This window comes from Manis pentadactyla, chromosome 4 (genome assembly GCF_030020395.1).
Source record: "Manis pentadactyla isolate mManPen7 chromosome 4, mManPen7.hap1, whole genome shotgun sequence".
NCBI lineage: Eukaryota > Metazoa > Chordata > Mammalia > Pholidota > Manidae > Manis > Manis pentadactyla.
Genome location: NC_080022.1, coordinates 80,226,781 through 80,238,915, shown reverse-complemented (window position 1 = coordinate 80,238,915; position 12,135 = coordinate 80,226,781).

Here is a 12,135-nt window from a genome sequence, read left to right as displayed (position 1 = left end):
ACATAGATGCAAAAATATTCAATAAAATATTAGCAAACCAAATTCAAAAATGCATAAAAAAGATCATATGTCATGAGCAAGTATGATTCATTCTAGGGATGCAGGGATGGTAGAACATTTTAAAATCCATCAACATCATCCAATACATCAATAAAAGAAGGACAAAAATCACATGATCATCTCCATAGATGCTGAAAAAGCATTTGACAAAATTCAACACCATTCATGATAAAAACTCTCAACAAAATGGGTTTAAAGGGCAAGTACCTCAACATAATAAAGGCCATATAGGACAAACCCACAGCCAACGTCATACTTAACAGTGAAAAGCTGAAAGCTTTTCCTCTAAGATCAGGAACAAGACAAGGATGCCCACTCTCCCCACTTTTATTCAGCATAATTCTGGAGGTGCTAGCCACAGCAATCAGACAACACAAGACATAAAAGGCATCCAGATTGGGAATGAAGAAATTAAAACTGTCACTGCTTGCTGATGACATGATATTGTACATAAAAACCCTAAAGACTCCACTCCAAAACTACTGCAACTAACATCTGAATTCAGCAAGTTTGCAGGATACAAAATTAATACACAGAAGCCTGTTGTATTCCTATGTACTAACAATGAACTAGCAGAAAGAGAAATGAAAACAATTCCATCCACATTTGCATAAAAAAGAATAAAATATTTAGGAATAAACCTAACCAAGGAGGTGAAAGACCTATACCCTGAAAACTATAAGACACGAGGACACTAATAAATGGAAATACATCCCATGCTCTTGGGTAGGAAGAATTAATATTGTCAAAATGACCATCCTGCCTAAAGCAATCTACAAATTCAATGCAATCCCTATCAAAATACCGACAGCATTCTTCAACAAACTAGAACAAACCATTCTAAAATTCATATGGAGCCACAAAACACACTGAATAGCCAAAACAATCCTTAGAAGGAAGAATAAGGGGGGCGGATTATGCTCCCCAAATTCAAGCTCTACTACAAAGCCACAGTAATCAAGATAATTTGGTACTGGCACAAGAACAGACCCATAGAGCAATGGAATAGAATAGAGAGCCCAGATATAAACCCACACATATATGGCCAATTAAAATATGATAAAGGAGCTATGGACATACAATGGGGAAATGACAGCCTCTTCAACAACTGGTGTTGGCAAAACTGGGTAGCTATGTGTCAGAGAATGAAATTGGATTACTGTCTTAACTCCATACACAAAAGTAAACTCAAAATGGATCAAAGACCTCAATGGAAGTCATGAAACCATAAAACTCTTAGAAGAAAACATAGGCAATACTCTCTTGAATATGAACATGGACAACTTTTTCATGAACATATCTCCTCAGACAAGGGAAACAAAAGCAAAAAGGAACAAGTGGGACTACATCAAACTAAAAAGCTACTGTACAGCAAAGGACACCATCAACAGAACAAAAAGGCATCCTACAGGATGGGAGAACATATTTGCAAATGACATATCCAATAAGGGGTTGGTACACAAAATATATAAAGAACCCACATGCCTCAACAACCAAAAAACAACCCAATTAAAAAAGGGGCAGAGGATCTGAACAGACACTTCTCCAAAGATGAAATTCAGATGGCCAACAGGCACATGAAAAGATGCTCCACATCCTAATCATCAGAGAAATTCAAATTAAAACCACAGTGAGATATTACCTCACAGCAGTTAGGATGACCAACATCCAAAAGACAAGCAACAATTATAGCTGGCAAGGATGTGGAGAAAGAGGATCCCTCCTACACTGCTGGTGGGAATGTAAACTAGTTGAATCATCATGGAAAGCAATATGGAGGTTCCTCAAGAAACTGAAAATAGAAATTCCATTTGACCCAGGAATTCCACTTCTAGGAATTTACCAAAGAATGCAGGGTCACAGATTCAATATGATATATACATCCATAAGTTTACAGAAGCAATATTTATAATAGCCATTATATGGAAGCAACCTAAGTGTCCATCAGTAGATGAATGGATAAAGAGGTGGTATATATACACAATGGAATATTATTCAGCCATAAGAAGAAAACAAATCATATCTTTGCAACAACATGGATGGAGCTAGAGGGTATTATGCTCAGTGATATAAGCCAGGCAGAAAAAGACAAGTACCAAATGATTTCACTCATCTGTGGAGTATAACAATGAAGCAAAACTGAAGGAACAAAACAGCAGCAGACTCACAGAACCCAAGAATGGACTAGCAGCTACCAAAGGGAAAGGGGTTGGCGAGGGTTGGTGGGAAGGGAGGGATAAGGGGATTAAGGGGTATTATGATTAGTGCATATAATGTCGGGGGTGGGGGTACATGGGGAAGCAAGAATAGCACAGAGAAGACAAGTAGTGACTCTGTAACATCTTACTATGCTGATGGACAGTGACTGTAATGGTGTATGTGGTGGGGACTTAATAGTGGCGGGAATGTAGTAACCACAGTGTTGCTCATGTGAAACCTGAACATAAGATTGTATATCAGTGATATACAGCAAAGTTATTCATGGTCACAGAGCAAGTAAATGGCAGATTGGGAAGCAGGTCAAACTTTCTGACTCCAGAGCCTCAGGTCTTTCCAACATCCTTTTATGGGGTCTGGAGTTTCTTCTGTAGGCAATAGGGAAAGCCAGTGAACATTTTTGTGAAAGGGGATGACACAAATGGTTACAAAGATTAGATCTGTGTAGTTTACGGGGAGAGAGCCAGTGTTGCGGGGGTGAGGATAGACTGAAAATACAAGCAAAATAAGGTCTTAAGAAAATGAAGGTGGATGAGATTGAGAAAGCACAGAAAGACCAGGATTGTATATACAGATTTGGAAACACTTCACAGAAAGGAGGCAGACAAGATTATGGACAGTGACTATAAAAGGAGATGAACAGAAAACAAAGGAAGCCTTTAGAGAATGACCACAGACCAGGGCAGAGGAGTGGTCAGAGAAACAGCAAGAGAGTTGTGTGAATTTACTGTCACACAAACTGACAAACACACTAACTGAATTAGAGAAAAGGAGCAGAAGTGTCAAGTGTTGCAGAGCAGGGAATGAGAACTGGGATTAGGTAGTATTCATCGGTGATACTTGTATAAACTGCTCATGAACAAAAAGCTCGGAATTACCAATTTTGTATATTCAGTTAAAGCTGATAAATTTCCCTGAGTCAACTCTGCAACTAACTCAAAAAAATTTAAGTGAATAACAAACCCCTTTGTCTACAGGCGATAAATTTAAAATGTGATGCAAATAGATTTTTCAAATGATTTGAATTTTGAATCTAATTCAATCATGTTAATGCAGTTTAAAAAGCATTTGAAACAGAACTAGGAAGCTTATTTCTGTGAACTCCATTCATTCATTCCTATTTTGCTTTCATTCTACGAATGTTCACTGGGTATCTACCATATGCTTTGATAGGTACTGGGGATGTGGCACCAAATAAGGTACCATCCTGGCCTTCATGTCTAAAGAAATAATACCAAAGAAAGAAAAACGGCTGTATTTTGTCACATTGTTGATAACAGGACCAAAGTAACCTAAAATAATAAAAAAATGATTAGTTATAGTATAACTGAAGGACTATTTTATAGCCATTAAAATAATTATGTATGAATACAGTAGTCTCTGATATTAAAGCAAAAAGTAATATTGCTGCTATTAGAATTATATGAAGTTACATATGCACATGAGTAAAGGCTGAAAAGAAGCATGCAAAAATTAACATAGGTGTGTTGGAACAGAGAGACTATTGGTGATTCTACTTTTGATTTTTCCTAGGAATATTTTGTAAAATTTTAAATTAATCTAGTTTCAAAATATCATATACTAATCTTAAAATATTAATAAGTACTGAGATATTTTATTTCTTTTGATTTATAAATGTATCCATTCTTCACATTCACAGTGGGACTTGTAAAACAGTCCTAAGATTCTAAATATTTTCTTTAGCTGCAAAGCACTCTAGTTAGTGATCCTCAGGTACCGGTTATTTAATGCCACAAAATGCTGCCTAACCACCCCAATGGTCAAGGGATTAAAACAATAACCATTTATTATTCTTAGGAGTCTGCACTGTTAGTTGGGCAGCTCTTCTGGAATTAGCTGAATTCACTCATTTTCTGAGTCAGCTGTGGGTTAGGTAGGTGACTCTACTAATTTTGGCTAGATTCATGTTTGTAGGCAAGCTGTCTGTCATCAGGTCTGGAAAGGCATTGGCTCTTTTCCATTGTCTCTTACATTCTTCCAGCACATAAGCCTGAGCATGTTCTCATGATGAAGCAGAAACTGTTTACTCATTTATCATTTAACTAATGGGTCTCCTGTGTGCCAAGCACTGTAAAAGGAAACTGGAGAAATCAAGTCAAATGGGAAGTTGCCCCCTCCATCAAGGAGCTTGCCATCTAATGGGAGAGACAGGCAAGTAAACCAGGGACTCCAGTGGAGTGTAGGTGCTGTGACTGTGGCATAACAGGCCCTCTGGGCACACTGGAGGACCTTCAAAATCAAAATGGTTACGTACAGAGTGATAATCGAAAGAATCTTCAGACATTCGAGCACTATACATCATGTGCAGACTACTCATTGCTGCTACTGTTAATGAGATACAAACAGCATTCCATGTTTCCTTGCTTGCAACTGTATCTCAGCTGACTGAGGAATTTGCCTAACACAGTGATACATGCCTTCATTTCTAGAGGTCTGAGCTCTTGGAGCTCATCAGCCTTAATTGTGTTGAACTAAAAGAAGACAGTGTAGCAGATTAGAGAATGACTATGAGGTAGAATGACTTGGAACCAAGGAATATTTGTTCAATAAATGGTCTCTATTTTACAGATAAGGAAACCAGAATGCAGGAAATTTAAATTAACTTCTAAATGACAGAGCTGTCTGCCCCCAGAACAACGCTGTTATGTTATACTGCTGCCTGTGCACTTTAAATGTGGGGATGGAGTGTGGGTGCTAGGCCTTCCATACCCAGGATTAAGTCATGTCTGTGCTCTTCAACTTTAACTAGCTTTGTGACCGAGGACAAGCTACTTGATTTTTCTAAGTTCCAGTCTTTTCATCTATAAAATAGAGAAACCCTTCACGCATGGCACCATCCCTATCATTTGATAAGTAGATTTATAATGGTGGCTATTATTACTAATTCAATAAAAGTAATTAAGCATAGATGGTGTGCATTGCATGTACAGTGGTGCAAGAGATGGACATAATTCCTGTGATCTTGGGTCTTACAATAAAAAGAATTTGAACTAAGCTATAAAGTGAAAAACCAATGTGTGGTCCACATATCTGCATCCCTCACCTTGGATTATGAACACCAAGACTGACTATAACTGCACATAACTATGTTATGGGAACATAATGATGATTATGAACTAAGAAGACAGATCAGGAAAGAGAAGTCTGAAACAAAAGTAAAGGGAGCAAGACAAAGAACAGGAGTGAAATCAGGAAAACTCTCAAGAGAAATAGTATCACCTGGTTTTCCAAAACCTAGCACTTAAGTGGATTTTACAAGAAAAAATGGAAGGAATTGATCAAGAGATTCTCGTGGAACAGGAAGCTAGAGTAGGTGAAATGAGAAATGATCTGTGAGAGACCTGTGGAAGTGGAGTGGTAGATACACTCAATACATCATAGAAAGCATGATTAAAAAGAAGTGAGACACACTAAAAAAGAAATTCCCTCAAGCACTGACTTGGAGAACAGCCATACTTTGTAATAGAAGCCAATAGATAAAATCAAATTTGTCTCTCAAGGGGAGAAAATGAGCCTTTTTTCAGGCTAAATTCCCCTGCCACCTCACTTGTTTTCTTTACTGTAAATGAACACTGGAAAAAGAACAGGCTTTAGAGATTCTGCCCAACCAAGACATAGATCATTTCCTTAGTAATCACAATTGTAGCTCTTTTTTTCAGTCAGGTGCATGCACAAGATTTTAATCTTCGGTTTTGATAGCAAGTATTTTTAACATTCATGAAATGTACCAAAAGATTTCTGACAGTATCTTAGAAGGTATATAGGGGAAGAAAAGTGAGTTATACCTATATCAATCTTTGAAGTGACTTAATATAAAATTCTGCACTACCTTTAGGAGCATGGTTATGTAACCTGACCTAAATTACTGTCATGGCTAAAACCAATATTTACCACAATGAGAGAGTACATGGATTAACTGACCAATTATTGTATTTTCAGGAGCATCTAATGATAAGTAGCTTAATTGTATCTAAATTACAGGTAAAGTGGTTGAGAAAGTTACTGTTCCTAAGAAAATCCTAGTTTATAGTGTTCACCATCAAACCCATCATCTTTACTAAAACTGAAAGCAGGGTTATTGTTTAGATCATAAATATGTATTTTTGTGATTTGTTTAGGCAAAAGGGACATCTAAAGCACAAAGATAGATTTATATTTTACATGATGCTTTTCTATGTGTTTGCAGCTTCAGTTTAAAGGATAGCAAAGTTGATTTCCATTTCTGTGATGTACTTAATGTTGATTGTATTGGAAAAACATGAACTGTTACATTTCACTTTAAGATTTATAAACTGGTTAATAAAGTTGACAATGTATATGAAATTTGTTGAGCATTTCAAATTCATAAATAATTACCTTTAGAATAATGATAAACACATATGTTTATGCATATATCACACATAATACATTAAGAATATCTTATACACTTATTGAGCAAAATGTAATCACAAAATATATCTCATTACAGCCTAGATACATAATAAGAAATTTAGACTGGAATATCTAATAACACAAGTCTATATGAGCAATGATGTTATAAAATATATATACAATTATATATATAAAATATATTTTAAAAATTTTATAACTTATAAAATGTTATATTTTATAAGTGAATACTTATATTCACTCAGTATCCTTTTGGCCTTTGCATTGACATCTTCCACACAATTGCTGATTAAGAAAGAAAATGGTTAGGTATTTCAAGCAGCTTTATATTTTCAAATTATTCAGATTCAAGTAGACCAATAATAAAAGTGGCATTCCTACTCAGCAAAGAAAGTGTAAATTATGTAATACCTAAAGGAGCCATTGGACATTTATTTTGAGGAAAAAAATAAACAATGTGCCAAAATAAATTCCTAGTAGATTAAAGATTTTAATATAAAAATGAAGCAAAAAATCATTAAAAGGAGACATAGACAGATTGGCTTAAAGATGGCAGCATGAGAGGTGAGACAGAAACCTCCTCCCAAAACCATATATAACATAAAAATGTAGCAAACACAACTATCCTGAAAGAGCCACAGGAAAGAAGGTTACAACAGACTGCCTACATCTGGGGAAAAGAGCAGACCTCATGGGAAAGGGTAAAGTACCAAAGCCCTGATCTGGCAGGACCCAAGCCCTTCCCCAACCCCAGCTCACCAGCAGGAGAAAGAGAAACAGAGCGGGGAGGGAATGGAGGCTTGGGACTGCTGAATACCTAACTCCGGAGATCTGCTCTGGGAGCACAAACCTACATTTCATGGTGCTTGCATGGTACTCTCATGATTAGGGGGTTGCAAGCTAAGACAGGCGGAATACTTGGAAACTGAGAATCCAGCCTCTTGTGGAGAACAGGTACCCACAACCGGCCACTCTGGGACAAAAGAAAGGTGGACACTCTAAGAGACTTCCTAACAGCAAGAAGGATGCTAAAGGAGCAAGGATTGTACAGAGTTTTCTGCTCAGGAGAAAGGACAGGTGGACAAAATTGTCACAGCACACTCAGCCCCGCAGGTTGGGAACTTCAGAGAGCTTCAGGTGCTTCATCCCCCTGGCTGACTGTAGCTACGAGGCCCCCCCGCATGATATGCAGTCTGCTGCTATTTTCTCCTGGCCCACATCAGCACTCAAACCAGCTGCCCCTGCCATTGCACCAGGCCAGCCAGAGAGGGCAGCCCCGCCTATGGCAGCTACAAGTAGTTCCTTCCTGCCTGCTCAGCCCACTGGTCCTGGCAGTGGAGGCAGACATTGCACCTGGGAAGCAGGAAAGAGTTCTTTCCTCCTGGCAGGCACTAGCACCACTCACCTGTGACCCTCTGGGATCACTTCAGGGGCTGAGCAGTTCCAGAGAGTAGAGCTTCTGGGCACTAGAGGGTGCCACCTACAAATACGAAATATCAAAGGAACCTGGTTTAAGCCAAAATCCCACAAACACCAGAAAGAGGACCAACTGAAACTGAACTCACAAATTTTCCTGAAAGAGATTTCAAAATAAAAATTGTAAACATGCTCATGGAGCTACAGAAAAATATTCAAGACCTCAGTGAGGAATTCAAGAATGAGATAAAAATGTTGAGGAATACAGTATCTGAAAAGAAACATACAATGGAGGGATTTTAAAGCAGATTAGATGAAGTAGAGGAAATGGTAAATGAAATAGAAATTAGAGACAGGAATTCAAAGAAGCTGAGGCGCAGAGAGAAAGAAGGATCTTGAGGAATGAAAGAATGTTGAGAGTACTCTGTGACCAATCCAAACAGAACAATATTCACCTGATGGGGTACCAGAAGGAGAAGAGGGAGAAAAAGGGATAGAAAATGTCTTTGAGGAGGTAATCGCTGAGAACTTCCCCAATCTGGGGAAGGAGATAGTCTTTCAGGCCATGGAGGTTCACAGATCTCCCAACACAAGGGATCCAAGGAAGACAACACTAAGACATATAATAATTAAAATGACAAAGATCAAGGATAAGGAAAAAGTATTAAAAGCAGCCAGAGAGAGAAAAGAGATCATGTACAAAGGAAAAACTACCAGGCTATCATCAGACTTCTCAACAGAAACCTTACAGGCCAGAAGAGAATGGCATGATATATTTAATGCAATAAAGCAGAAGGGCCTTGAACCAAGAATACTCTACTCAGAAAGATTATCATTTAAATTTGAAGGAGGGATTAAACAATTTCCAGATAAGCAAAAGCTGAGAGAATTTACCTCCCACAAACTGTCTCTACAGTATATTTTGGAGGAACTGCTATAGAAGGAAGTGTTCCGAAGGCTAAATAGCTGCCACCAGATGTAATAAAACCACAGTAAAGAAAGTAGACCAATTAATTACTAAGCAAGTGCAAAATTAAATCAACTACCCCCAAAGTCAGTCAAGGGATAGACAAAGAGTACAGAATATGATACCTAATATATAAAAAATGGAGGGGGAAAAGGAAGCATTTAGAGTGTTAGATAGTGAGGAAGTTACCCTTGAACCTTTGGTAACCATGAATCTAAACCTGCAATGGCAATAAGTACGTATCTGTTGATAATCACCCTAAATGTAAATGGTCTGAAGGCACAAATAAAAAGAGATAGAGTCACTGAGTGGATAAAAAACAAGACTGTGTTGGGAATATGCTGCCTACAAGAGACTCACTTCAAATCCAAAGGCATACACAGACTGAAAGTGAAGGGATGGAAAAAGATATTTAATGAAACTAATAGGGAGAGAAAACAAGGAGTTGCAGTACTTGTATCAGACAAAAAGAAAGTAACAAGAAACAAAGAAGGACATTACATAATGATAAAGGGGTCAGTCCAACAAGAGGATATAACCATTATAAATATCTATGCACCCAACACAGGAGCACTGACATATGTGAAACATGAGCATCTGTTAGTGAAATACTAACAGAATTAAAGGGGGAAATTGAATGCAATGCATTCATTTTAGGAGACTTCAATACACCACTCACTCCAAAGGACAGATCAACTAGACAGAATATAAGTAAGGAGACAGAGGCACTGAAAAACACATTAGAACAGTTGGACCTAATACTCCTCCCCAAAACAGCAGGATACACATTCTTTTCAACTGTGCATGGAACATTTTCCAGAATAGATCATATACTAGGCAACAAAAAGAGCCTCAGCAAATTGAGAAGGATTGAAATTGTACCAACCACCTTCTCAGACCACAAAGGTATGAAACTAGAAATAAATTATGCAAAGAAAACAAAAAGCCCAAAACCACATTGGGTCTTAACAACATGCTCCTAAATAATCAATGGATCAGTGACCAAATTAAAACAGTTAGCAAACAATATATGGAGACAAATGACAACAATAACTCAACACCACAAAATCTTGGGATGCAGCAAAGGCCATGCTAAGAGGAAAATATATTGCAATACCAGCTTACCTCAGGAAAGAAGAACAATCCCACATGAACAGTCTAAACTCACAATTAATGAGACTAGAAAAAGAAGAACAACTGAGGCCCAAAGTCAGTAAAAGGAGGGACATAATAAAATCAGAGGGGAAATAAATAAAATTGAGATGAATAAAACAATAGGAAGAATCAATGAAAGCAGGAGTTGGTTCTTTGAGAAAATTAACAAAAGAGATAAACTCCCAGCCAGACTTATCAGGAAAAAAGAGAGTGTACACACATAAACAAAATCATACATGAGAAAGGAAAAATCACTACAGACATGGAATACAAAGAATTATTAGAGAACACTATGAAAAATTATATGCTAACAAATTGGATAACCTACAAGAAATGGACAACTTTCCAGGAAAATACAACCTTCCAAGGCTGACTCTGGAAGAAACAGAAAATCTAAACAGACCAATTACCAGCAACAAAATTGAATTGGTAATTTAAAAACTACCTAAGAACAAAACTCCTGTACCAGATGGCTTCATGGCTGAATTTTACCAAACATTTAGTGAAGACCTAATACCCATCCTCCTTAAAGGAATAAAAAGAGGCAAAAAGATTAATTTTTTTCATTTTCATTACTAATAAAAATGAATATTAAAACAAGTTCTTTTCCTATTTAATAAGGATTATTTTAAGATCAAATCCAATGTTAGAGTACCCTATATCTGTTTTTGATTGTTCTTTGACAAAATGTCTGAAACGTGCATGCCTTTAAAATGATGCTAAGGTAATATATGCTAAGGAAATTAATGATGTGTGCCACAAGGTGTTTATTAAGTTTCTTTCCTTTCTCTCTCCCCCCCCACTCTTTCTATCTGCTTTTTCTTTTTGGTTTATGTTTGATAGTGATGAAAAATTGAAAAAAGTTAAAATTTCAAACCAAAAGGAGCTGGTTAAATAAAATATGGCAAATTCATTCAAAAAAACATCCATGCTAATCAACCAACAAAGATGACACTGTGGTAAAGGAACAAAATCACAGCAGACTCGTAGACACTGAGAAGGAACTGGACTGGTGGTTGCCAAAGGCGAGGGGTTTGAAGAGGGTGTGGGGGCATGCTAAAGGGTCACAACAATCCACAATCACAATATAAGTTGTTCACGGGGACAGGGATAGTAGTACAGCATGGAGAATACAGTCAATGATTCTGTAACACCTTACTGCATTGATAGGTAGTAACCTAACTAGGGGAGGTGAGGACTTAATAATATGGGTAACTATTGAACAACTGTTTTGTATATTTGAAACCAATGTAAGATAGTATATTAACAATACTTTAATTTTTTTAAATGATACTGCAATAAATATATTTGAAAAAATGTTCACAGTATATTCTAAGTAAAAAAAAAACCAGGATACAAATCAAGATGTATTGGGAGAGGGTCTCTGTCTCTGTTTCTCTCTCCACCACCAGCACAACACCCACATACACACTTAGTGGAAAGATATTGGAAAGACATAATAAACCATGGGGCAGGGAGATTACTGGATTGTTAAATGTTCTTTTTTTCCTTTCATTATTTTCTAATTTTACTACAGTGAACAGGGATTATTTTTTGATAAGCAAAATATTTTAAAATTAAACATAATGTTACTGAGTGGTTGTCTTTTCAAAATATATAAGGATTCATCAGTTAGCCAGTTGGTTAAGTGTGTTTTAATTCTAATATCTTAATAATTGTGATGCAAAATTGAGAAAAAAATTTTGAAGATTTATTTTGTAAGGTATTTACTTTTATTCACTATTTTTTAATTGTTGCTAAGGCAATGTTCAATGCACAAGACTAGCTGAGGTTAGGAATCTGTGCCCTGAAAAACATCAGAATATCAAATCTGAAGTAAAAAATGATTTCTTCTTTCAAATATAACAAAGATGTGGGAAGAAGTAGTAGGCAAGAAGCCTTGGGGATGA